This window comes from Polypterus senegalus, chromosome 14 (assembly GCF_016835505.1).
Source record: "Polypterus senegalus isolate Bchr_013 chromosome 14, ASM1683550v1, whole genome shotgun sequence".
NCBI lineage: Eukaryota > Metazoa > Chordata > Cladistia > Polypteriformes > Polypteridae > Polypterus > Polypterus senegalus.
This window is the reverse complement of record NC_053167.1, coordinates 97,067,897-97,080,555: the sequence shown is the minus strand read 5'-3', so window position 1 is coordinate 97,080,555 and position 12,659 is coordinate 97,067,897. Positions and strand designations below refer to the sequence as shown.

General features: G+C 38.6%; 1 protein-coding gene across 2 annotated transcripts in view; it reads right to left on the bottom strand.

Annotated features, from left to right (window-relative positions):
* Positions 1-649, bottom strand: part of miga1 (mitoguardin 1) — a 99,110-nt gene extending 98,461 nt beyond the window's left edge. The window contains exons 1-2 of one of the 2 annotated variants that reach the window (XM_039736057.1): positions 549-646; positions 339-385 (exon numbers count right to left, since the gene is read on the bottom strand). The gene's annotated coding sequence lies outside the window, so the exon portion shown is untranslated. Of the gene's footprint in view, positions 1-338; positions 386-548 lie in introns of both variants that reach the window. The other variant, XM_039736056.1, reaches the window with a different exon arrangement.
* Positions 650-12,659: the final 12,010 nt, after the last annotated feature.

The window sequence follows — 12,659 nt, the reverse complement described above, 5'->3', positions numbered from 1 at the left end:
AAACTGAAATTGGTGCACAGCTTAGTACAATCCAAAACATACTTTAAATGTCTCCTACATGTGTTTTTGTTACATTTCGTTTTCTCTGTTGCAAAATAAGTTTAAACATACGCTGGACCACGCATGTTGTTTCTGTTAATTCGGTATTTTTTTGCACGACGACATGTGAACGGATTTGGGCCAAAAACATAAGGAAAAGAGACATTAATGACAGAAGAACGTGTCACTTTAAGTCAAGGTAGACGGGTCGACAATATATACCAGATGTAACACTCGAGAGAGATAAAAAAAAAATCAATGATGCACATCTCACAGTAGTAAACTTAATGTGTACTCACATCACCCCAGTATATAGTAATGAATGAAGTGATGGCACGTACATTCCCTACAGGGAAAAATAAAAGTAATTTTAATGCGAGAATACACCACACATAACTTCAGGCAAGGTCATTAACAAAAACGAGCGCTTATGTTCCTGTTGCGGAGACACAGGTGTATCTTTGAAAACTGGGAAGCAATTTAGTGATGCATGCATTGTAAGCTCTCACCTTACAATTTAACATTGTAGCAGCGCTGTCAACTCCGGCTGCGACCAGCCTGGTAACCAAGTTTGAGCAGTGCGGGGGCGGGGGTTTCGGCAGAAGAGTATTACTTCCGGTGTCAGAGAGGACGTTCGAATTGAAAGGTTTCTGGCTGACATGCGCTCTGTCGAATCGGCTTGATTTTAGAATTAAGGCAAAGAAGCGCTTTTATCCTAGCTGTATCTTCCAGAACAGATCCACGTTTCTTCGTTCTTTTAATATTTCTTTTTTCTGTCATAATATTTAAGACACATTTGGACAACAAATTATGCTTTTAAACAGCCAAACCTAGCACTACATGTTCCAAAGTATTTACTTTTTGCATCACCCTCCCACCGTTTATGTTCTTGCCATATCCCCACAGATTCTGCGTTTAGAGTTTCCACCTGATGAAGACCCAGCAGTAGAAATGTATATAATTTTCTCTTTTATGTATTAGCATGAAGTTAACTTTCTGGTGTATTTTTTTTTTTTTTTTTGCAGTTGTAATTATTTAGACATTTATTAAATTCGATCATTTCCTGATTTTTTGTCATCGCCTACGTTTTTTTGTGCTGGTAGCTCAACTGTCTACAACTTTTTTGATTATGATGCCATCGACTGAAATGAATACCTTGATTTCTTTTTCAATTCACACTAATTACTATTGTCACCTGTTAAAATATCGGAAATCTTCTGACTGTATAATACAATTTATTTTTGTATAGCCCAAAATCACACAAGGAGTGCCGCAATGGGCTTTAACAGGCCCTGCCTTTTGACAGCCCCCCAGCCTTGACTCTCTAAGAAGACAAGGAAAATCTCTCAAAAAAACCCTTGTAGGGAAAAAATGGAAGAAACCTCGTGATAGGCAGTTCAAAGAGAGACCCCTTTTCCAGGTAGGTTGGGCGTGCAGTGGGTGTCAAAAAGAAGTGGGTCAAAACAATACACAGAGCAGAACAAATCCTCAATATAGTATAAAAATAAAAAAGTTTGTAGCAGAATTTGACAATGGATGACATCACATAATATGATTTGGATTTGTTTATAGTCCTGGAGACCTCATCCATCAAGCTGCCTCCCCCATTTGGCCATTACACATCTGAAACAGTGCTGGGCCAGCCAATCCAATGGAATGATCTCTCTTTCCCATGATTCCAGCGATCCTCCATCAGGGATGACTTTACCATAAGTAGGCACAACAACTTGGCAGATGGGCCATGGCACCAAGTGCCACATTTGAGTACAGAGAAGAGAAACAGAATAGGTGAGGGTTAGTGTGAAATTATAACTGTAATGTTACTTATGTTTTAGAGCTAATGACTGACAACAGAGATGCAGTATGTACAGTAAATCAGCAGCTCTAGTCAGGATATGCTAAACTGAAGTAGTGAGTCTTCAGCCAGGATTTAATAGCTGAGACCGAAGGGGCATCTCTTATTGTAGCAGGCAGACCATTCCACAGTTTAGGGGCCCTGTAACTAAAAGCTTAACCTCCCACTGTTATTTTATTAATCCTTGGAATCATACGCAGACCGGCATCCTGAGATCTTAATGTGCTCTCTGGTTTGTAAGTCATGATAAGTTCAGACAAGTAAACCGGACCTTGACCACTTAATGCTTAATATGTTAAAAGGAGGATTTTGAAATCTGCCCTAAACTTAACCGGGAGAAAGTGTAAGGATTTAAGAACTAGAGTTATATGTTCGTATTTTCTTGTTCTTGTGATAATTCTTGCAGCAGCATTTTGGATTAACTGGAGGCTGTATAAAGAACAGTTTGAACATCCAGTGGACACCGCATTGCAGTAGTCAATCCTACTAGAGATAAATGCATGAATTAATTTCTCAGAATCCTGTTTATTTAGAAAGCGCCTTAATTTCCTAACAATTTTAAGATGGAAGAAGCACGAATTGGACAACTTTGTAATATGTGCTTTAAATGACATGCTAGAGTCACTCTAGACTGTAGCCTGCACAAGTTGCAAAACACACCTTAGAGTCCACAAGACAGAGGTGTCATGCACCATAAAAATATAGGGGTGGGGATATACCTCTACCAGCCTTCTAATTATTAGGTGAACATTTTACTCTGTATTTTCATTCTGTAACATTGTACAATAGTTAAAAAACAGTCTACACTGTGTCTTAAACATGGTCAATAAACCATTTATAAAATGTGCTTGATTCGTTACTTAGGACCCATCTGTTTGTATTTAGCAAATAATTATTTTATTAAACAGTTATCCAACCTGTAAATAAACAATCTTCCCAAAACAACATGGACGGAGTTTGTTCACACTGATGACATTAGTGGTGCAATTGTAGGAAATGTACGTAATGTGAGAAAATGTTATTGTTTGATAATAATTAATCAATTAATTAATTATGAGTTTTCTTTTCCTTTTGCTATGCTAGTAATTAATTACATATTTAGTAAGGCTCCCACTTTATGTTTCTTACCTTTATCTGAGTTTACAGCTGTTAGACATACACTCACCTAAAGGATTATTAGGAACACCTGTTCAATTTCTCATTAATGCAATTATCTAATCAACCAATCACATGGCAGTTGCTTCAATGCATTTAGGGGTGTGGTCCTGGTCAAAAAAAAAATCTCCTGAAATCCAAACTGAATGTCAGAATGGGAAAGAAAGATGATTTAAGCAATTTTGAGCGTGGCATGGTTGTTGGTGCCAGACGGGCCGGTCTGAGTATTTCACAATCTGCTCAGTTACTGGGATTTTCATGCACAACCATTTCTAGGGTTTACAAAGAATGGTGTGAAAAGGGAAAAACATCCAGTATGCGGCAGTCCTGTGGGCGAAAATTCCTTGTTGATGCTAGAGGTCAGAGAAGAATGGGCCGACTGATTCAATCTGATAGAAGAGCAACTTTGACTGAAATAACCACTCGTTACAACCGAGGTATGCAGCAAAGCATTTGTGAAGCCACAACACGCAGAACCTTGAGGCGGATGGGCTACAACAGCAGAAGACCCCACCGGGTACCACTCATCTCCACTACAAATAGGAAAAAGAGGCTACAATTTGCACAAGCTCACCAAAATTGGACAGTTGAAGACTGGAAAAAGTGTTACCTGGTCTGATGAGTCTCGATTTCTGTTGAGACATTCAAATGGTAGAGTCAGAATTTGGCGTAAATAGAATGAGAACATGGATCCATCATGCCTTGTTACCACTGTGCAGGCTGGTGGTGGTGGTGTAATGGTGTGGGGGATGTTTTCTTGGCACACTTTAGGCCCCTTAGTGCCAACTGGCCATCATTTAAATGCCACGGGCTACCTGAGCATTGTTTCTGACCATGTCCATCCCTTCATGACCACCATGTACCCATCCTCTGATGGCTACTTCTAGCAGGATAATGCACCATGTCACAAAGCTCGAATCATTTCAAATTGGTTTCTTGAACATGACAATGAGTTCACTGTACTAAAATGGCCCCCACAGTCACCAGATCTCAACCCAATAGAGCACCTTTGGGATGTGGTGGAACAGGAGCTTCGTGCCCTGGATGTGCATCCCACAAATCTCCATCAACTGCAAGATGCTATCCTATCAATATGGGCCAACATTTCTAAAGAATGCTTTCAGCACCTTGTTGAATCAATGCCACATAGAATTAAGGCAGTTCTGAAGGCGAAAGGGGGTGAAACACCGTATTAGTATGGTGTTCCTAATAATCTTTTAGGTGAGTGTATATCAAGATAATATAATCAAACTCGTTGTAACAAACAGAATAATGCAATTTATTGGTAAACACAAGGATTATAGAAATATGATAAGTGCATATATATTAACATAGAAGACAGGACACAAGACAGACGAGACAAGCAAAACATAGAAGAGGCTGACTGTTGACTGACTAGTGTTTTAATTTATCTTGGCACAGATAAACAGTTTTACAATACCAGTCCTTCAAGAACCTTGTCTGATGCTGTGTAAAACTGTGGCTGCATTGGAGTGTATTCTTGGTTTTTGCTACATGGTTCTTTGTCCATAGTATGATGTTATATTGCCTTCCTGAGCTTGCTGTTAGGGTGTTTTCTGCAATTTCAGAGGGAAAAGCATTACTGTTTCTGGAACAAGAGTGTAGAGTTTTTGAAGTAATGGCTGCTTTTCCTTCTTCTCAGACTGAGCTCAGTCACAGGCAAAGAGTTTGGCTTTGGCAGAGTGGATAGAGATAGTTTAGGGCATCCAGTTCCAAGACTCTATAGAGAGTTTCCAGGCCAAAGAAAGTTTGAGAGCTTTTTTGCTCAACAAAGACAGTGGCTCAACAGCTTTCCACTTCCTCAAAGAGAAACAGATCCTCAGCTGTTAGCTCACCAACAATAGAGTAGAGATCAATGCGAGTAGTTTTGAAGAAAAGTGTAACCTCTAGTGATTGGATCAAAGTTTTTTTTTCAGTTACAAATCCAGTGTCTGATTATAGGTACCTTACATTGTCTGTCATATTCAGTTTGAGGATTCAAGCCTAAAATGAATGTTCATTTGGGCACCTTTTTGTCTGAAGGAGTCTCTGCAGAGATAAAAGTTTAACTCTGATTAATACCTTTGTTATCAGATGAAGTACAGAGCTGCAGTTCAGCCATTCACTTTAGTGTTTGTTCAGGAATGCAGGTGGTGGTGATGGTGTGGGGAGTGCAGCTACATTTCTGTATCCCTGTTAAATCTTGTCTCGACAGATATCGTGTGTCACTAAAAGCCTAGCAAAATGGGCAATGCCCACTTTGTCCCACACAGTACAGGTTCCAATCTTCAGAGACTTAAAATCCAATCTTAATAAAAATAGTGCAGGATTTACCAATTCTGCAGCATTTAAAGCCTTCATATTCACAATGCCACGATGAAGAAGAATTTAAAGTTCTTCATAAATGGCTAATGTCTAAAGCATGATCATAACCCGGTTTATCTTGTTATTTTGGACTGCTCACTACGAGCGTAAAGTAGGAACCAGGAATAACCTACTATCCAAGCTGGTGAACACCCCTGGGATGCAACTGCTTCAAGTATTAGGACAGATGGTCTTATTCTATACTTCTATACAGAAGAATACTGCTCACCTCTCTAGACCAAAACAGATGAGCCCAAGCTTATACTCACACAATTAAACAATACTCCCTCACCTCTGTTACAAGGATAAAATTATTAAAATGGGTGGGCCTGTCCATGCAAAACCAGAAGTTCATCTCCACAGAGATCTATCCTTTCATCTGATTAGACCCAATTCCAATGGATTGGACTTCCAGTCAAACATGGCAAGATGAGGGGGAGTCAGCCAATGTCCAATGTAAAGATCTCATCATCAACCCAAAGACTTGTTTGCCTGGCTTCAACCCTCCTCATTACTTACAAAGCCCACTAAATAGACTTTGCACAAAACAAGGTGTGTGTAGTTAGTCTACATAAATGATGACTGAGAAGTTATTCACTTTATTAATGGGGTGCACTTCAGAAGATCTTGTACATTGATTATTACCATTTAACTAAGTACAGTGGAGCAAATCACACAGATTGTGATGATAACTGAATGGTCTAACTGCTGATGGTACACATGACTTCACATATAACATGTTCTTTTTATTTTGCATTGCAAGATCTGTTTCTTTTCCAGCTGCTAAAATGGAATTTATAATGCAGAGGAGGAAAGGATTATTAAGGATTTTAGGATAAGACCTGGCTATAGTCAATCTTTAGATGTTTGATCTGCTTACTTCAACATGCATGCTTCCAAATGGCAGAACACTGTTAAGAAAGAAATCTGAAAAATATACAAAGTATTAGCAACTAATACTGAATGTGTTTATATGTGTTTTACATACGAAACACAATCAAAAAATATCAGTCAATCACATTCTGCATATTTAAATATTTGATAATGTGACTCACTCAACCAATTATCTTTCTTTAAGTAGGTGAGACTACAGCTTTCTTATTAAAAACTAAAATGATCCATTGTTTTCTTCAAAGATAACTAGGGAAAATAGCAGGGTGCTATTTAATAAAATTGATGCCTCAATTTTAAACATTCTTGGGACAAAGTTTTTGGTTATTAAAAAAACTGTTCACTGTAGTCAGTGTTTTATAAACCACATATAAGGATGAATAAAGCCCCCATTTTATTATTTTTAAAGATGTATGGATCATAGGTATACTCAGGACCAGACACTGAACACAAAAATGGACACTCCCTTCAGTAACAGTTTATAGCAGCCTTTTGAGGTTAAAACATAATGCCCCTTGGTAGTTTGGGGACCATGAAATGTAGTAAATGAATGAATTCTATTTGATTCTGAGTCTCAATAAACCATATACTGTACCTTCATATCAGCACCTCTTATTTGTCACTCAACCTGTTGCTACCACTGTAAATACTACAGATTGCAGAGCAGAGTTCAGGTTTAATTGCTGGATGGAATTCACAATAAAATTGAACAAGCATAGTATAACTTATATGCATACATTCTCAAACAAGATAGTTTGGCGTAAACCCTACGTTATATCAACATTCAGTCAGGAGAGTGAACCGAGCAGTATGGAACACCCTGCTTAAATTTATAAACACCGTATTTAGCTTATTTCATATGTTTAAAGATTTTGTATAGCACATGTGACCACACCTCTTATTGCTTACTAGATATATTGTTTTAGGTCTGAAAGGTGTCCAACATACAGGAGAAGGTGTTCTAATATAATGTTCTAAAAATCATTGGAACCATCATTACAGCACCTGGATGAATACCACTGTTTTCTTGATCAGGACCATTTTAAACTTATTATAGGGCTCTAAACAATATACATATTTTTGGGTTCACACAAACATTAGCATCTCTTTTTTGTGTAACAATCCCTGTTTGATCCACTATCTATTAAAAGGTTTTCCAAATTGCAGCGCCTGTGCCATCAGGACTGTCTGCTTTCACATGTTTTTATTGTAGTCTTATTAAATCAATTTTCTGTTCAAAATCTGCAGGATCTGTCATATCTCCCTAGTCATTTCACAGTATTCATATACATGAAATACTAACAGTTCAGTGTTTATTGTAAAGACTTAATATTTCATTGTTTTAAAGTTTGATGGTGACCCCTAATGTACTTCATTGCTTTTCTTTTATATTGCTTTTTAGTCCAGTTTTGTCCACTCTTCATCAAATAATGGTTTCATTACAAATATTTAAAAAGAGAGAGATGTGCCATTATGTGAATCACTGAAGGTAGTTGTTTCTTTTGATATCTGACAGTTATGTTCCACAGTTGATAGAAACATTTGGTGGGAAGAATTTGTTTATTTTGTATACCTTGTCTGCGGTGGGCTGGCAACCTGCCCAGGGTTTGTTTCCTGCCTTGTGCCCTGTGTTGGCTGGGACTGGCTACAGCAAACCCCCGTGACCCTGTAGTTAGGATATAGCGGGTTGGATAATGGAAGGATGGATGCATACCTTGTTAAAAGTGTAAACTGACATATATGGATGACCCCCACATAGAAGTAGGAAAAGGGTACAACCATCTGCAAATATAACATACCAGTAACGGCGCAGTAACGGTGAATACACTTGACTTGAGCATTCATAGTTTTCATATTGTTTCTTTTTCTGTACGTTTACCAGTCATTTGCTCAGATGTTGATATGCTTGCTGTTTGCTGAGCAGCTCTTCTTTTCTCCACTCTAGCGGCCAGCTTCCTCTCATTTCTTCGGCATCTTTTCGCGTTACAACTTATTAAGTCAGTGTTTGTGTTGCGATTACTTAGTAAGTTTTCTTTAATTTTTCACTTAAGCTGGCACTTAAGTCTCAATCTGCCTCAAGAATGATTTAAGATATGAAGAGGTAGGGGAAGTGACAGAGAAGGTGGTAGGGATGAGAAAGGAGCCCGTACGCGTGCGCTGCATGGCCGCCCTGCTGCACGCTGCCAAGAGTTGATTCTACAGTAAAATAAAAATAAAAAGAGAAATAACCTTGGAGGTCAATCATCACCTCGGAAGAGGACAGTAGACGCCACATAGTATATGTGAACCAAATTTCAGGTTAATAGATCAAACGGTTTGCGAGCTACAGGTGATTTAAAATCCTGGACAGACAAATGAACAGCCACGGTAGCGTATTATATAGAAAGACAGTATTTATCAGTAATACTATGCCTCAGAAAAGCTCCTTTTGCCTATAGGGACCTATTTATGATAAATTCTAGCTAGAGCTTTAGATTCACAACTTGGGGACATAGGTCAAGTCCCAGCCCTTTGGTTTCTTACTTCATTTCAAAGATGTACATATTTAGTTGGCTGGTAACTGTAATTAATTCATGAATTAATCCTGTCATACTGTAGTGAATGTGACTTTGTATGCAATATTCTGGCAACCCATCCAGTGCAGGCTGTTAATCTGTGGATAATGTAGCTACAATTCTTTGAACCTATATAAATCAATAATGGAATGAACACATTTGGAAAGTGGATGAGTGGATGATGGCAGGGTACGGTTGCCACCTGTGCAAAGTTTGTATGCTCTCCTTGTGTTTATGTGTTTTATTTTTTCTAAAAACTGTTTCTATTAAACAAACACATACATTGGATGCAGCTCTGCTCAAAGAATAATTCCAATGGCACTATTCTTTTCCATTGAAAATATGGATCACCTATCATGTCTGTGCAAACAATGCTTTCCAAAATCAAAGTCCTTTACAGCGAATTTACCACTGAATTTGACAAGTTGGCACAAACCAGTGTGTTTCTTTGTGCCGGTCCCAAGCCCGGATGAATGGGTAGGTTTACGTCAGGAAGGGCATCCGGTGTAAAATTTTGCCAAATCTATATGCGGGCAGATGATCCGCTGTGGCAGCCACTAACGGGAGCAGCCGAAAGAAGAAGAAGATTGTGGAATGTTACACGGGATCCGTTAGAAGATTGTGGAATGTTACACGGGATCCGTTAAGGACAGTGTGCTGAGTTTGCCAGTGAATCTAATAGTGAACCAGAATTGGGCAGGACAAACTTCACACACACAAAACAATAAAAAAAAAAACAATTCGTTTTCGATTACTGATAGGGCTTAATACCACGAGTCAATGAATACATTTTACATTTGTATCTTCCCGTTAGCATAGGACTGAGCGAAAAGGGTTACGAATAAGAAGTAAGCCGAATAAATACCACCGAAAATCGAACTAACTGCAGTCTCGTACACAATCTAGAAATATAAAATTAAAACACAACATAATCAAACTCGCTAGGGCAAATTCAGTAGGCAAAAACAGAAAGCATTCTGAGAACCGCTTGTCGATCGCTGGTGCCCAAGACGGTCCCTTTATAGTCAAAACACCTGCGCTGCAGTATGTATGTCAAATATGAAAAGCTTTCCTCCAAAACCTAAAGTATCAGCTTCAAATCGTTTAATAAATGGGATTTACATGCGTCGGTTTATGATTAGGACAAAAACTAATTATCCCCGTAAACAGGCTACGGCTTACCAGAAACCTGTTCTGAATATAGTGGATTCAGAAAAGAGTATGGATAGCTAGATCTATCAGATGAGGTTATGTGTATTCCTCCCCTGTCTCTCTTTTGTAAAACAAACACTTAAGTCGGTCAAGTTGTTGCGATGCAGCGTTTCAGAAACGGATTTAAATCAATGTCGGTCTTTCAGCATCATTCCAGAGAAAGAAAAATCGCAGTATACCTCACAAAGAACAGAGAACTGCAAAAGCTAAAATGCTTCGGGCATTGAAAAAAACTGCAAAAAATTTTCTCGGGCCATCAGGGGGCGCTGTATTGCATTTCTCATTTCTGTCCTTTCAAGAGAACCGGAAGGAGCTGCCGAGGAGCGTCAGCCGTGGGTACAGTGTGTGAAGGGGCGGAGCCGAAAAGACTGGAAACCGTGGTTTGAATTTGCGCTGTCAATCGCTTATATTACATTTGTTTGTTTATTCCTTAAATAAAAATGTAGGCGATTTACAGGCTGTTCGGCGATATCGACGCTCACAGAAAGACAAGCATCCTTCTATTACTGTACCGTCGATCGTCTCTCCAAAAGGTAAGTTGTATGGACGCGTATGGACTTGGTGCAACAGCAGACAGAGCTGGCTTTCACCAGAATGTCACTTTAAGGAATTTAAAGTTTACATATCTGCAGTAATCAGTGGTGTGCTCATATATATGTGTATATCACAACATACCAGAATACGCTTTTTAATTCTGGCGTACGTTTTAAAGTCGTCTTTGCTGCGCTGAATAAACGAGGCAGAAGGGGATGAGCCGCGCATTTAAAATGTGAGCCGCTGCCCCCCTTGCTCAGACACGGCGGAACGAACGGTCTGTAGAGGGCTGTGCAGGTGGGTGGGTCACTTGAGCTTCTTCTTCCACCAACACCTCCTCCTCCTCGTCTTGTTATTGCACGGGCATTGTGTATGTATGACATTTATTAGACCGAATGACAAGTACGCCTGAATTTGGGCCCTGGCCATGCCCTACCTTGCTGATCCGGTCATTATAGCTCCCCATACTGATCAAATAGTACAGAACTCCTCAACTTCGTCTGTTGGTGGGGGATGGGAGCGATCTGATATGTTGCACTGATGTATTTGTGCATTAAAAAAAATATATATATATGACTCAAATTAACCATTATTTAAGTGGTAGTGACGTCTGATCATTTTGACAGAATGCATATTTTGAATAAAAACAATACCGTAATACGTGCAGTATATTCTTGCGGTCACGAATGTTATTCATACTGTACATAATAGGTTTAAATAAAGCATACATCATTTTCATGAAGAACATTTATTGACGCGTTCATTGTGGAACCAAATGTGACGGACTACCGTGTAGTCTGACGTGCACTTAGCAGATGTTACTTATGTACACACCTGAGTTACATGGAAAGTGACAACGGCGACCCGACACAATGAGGTAACGTTTTTACTTTTTAAACATTTTGATGCGTGTTGCATAATTCAGGTTGGAGAAAATAGTGTTACCAGACGATTTTTACTCCTCGTTGTCTCCGTGTGGGTTTTCCTCATGGCACTCTGCATTTTTTCCTCACGTTACAGGTTAAGTGACAAGTACAGTGCGTTAGTGTGTTCCGGCCAGGACAGTTTTGTACTCTGCGCTCGGTTCTGCCAAAGATAATCTTAGCATTCTCACCTCCCCTAATGTTATTAATTGGGTCTAAGAATATAAGGTTACGTTGTGTTAATCATAACGGAGGTAGTCATTCATTTCACTATACCACATTTCCAAGGCCATTATATAATATCTTTATGTAATACTGATTGTTCTACAGTTTGTCAATATTTTTTTTCTAATCTAAATATATTGATTGTGGCCTACTTATTTCAGTGTGCTTGTTCCGTACGTTTTTTTTCATATCGGTGAAAAACAAAGTTGCACACATGTCTTTAAAATCTCTCAGGCCAGTAGCAGTCTTGTAGTAATACATCATCGACGTCATCAGTAATTACATAACGTTGATGTGATGTTTTGTGTGCTTGACGCAGATATTTTACAGATTTATTTGGATTAAAAACTGAGATGAGAGATTTCAGGTGATCTTACTGGACCTCGAACTGTAAAACTTTTGTCAGTCGAGGGTTAGGCTCAAACCTGATAACAAAATTCAGTCGTTTGTTATTGATCGTCCTCCACAATACAATAGATCTTTCTTTAAGTCGTCTGATCTGACTTAACTCTAAAAGGCAGTCTTTCCTAGTGATTCTTTTTTGCACAATTTAACATCTTTATTGATAATCCTGCATGCAACCTTAAAGAAACTAGATTATTTTTTCTTCGTTCTCTTCTTTTTTCATTCCAGCTTTGTGTTTCTTATGTTAATCAATTATTAGGCATTTAATGTTTGATATTAAAATGTATGTAATGTTGCTAATTTGATTTTTTATGCACTGCTAAAGTTAAGCACTTTGACCATGGGAAAGATGCTATATAAATAATGTATTATTATTATTATTATTATTATTATTACTGAATTGATGGGCTGTGTTTCCTGTGGACCTGACTTTAGCTTTTCTTCATAACTGAATGACCGTTCAAGAGGCTAACTGAGTGACCTCCAAATCACTTAACCTTC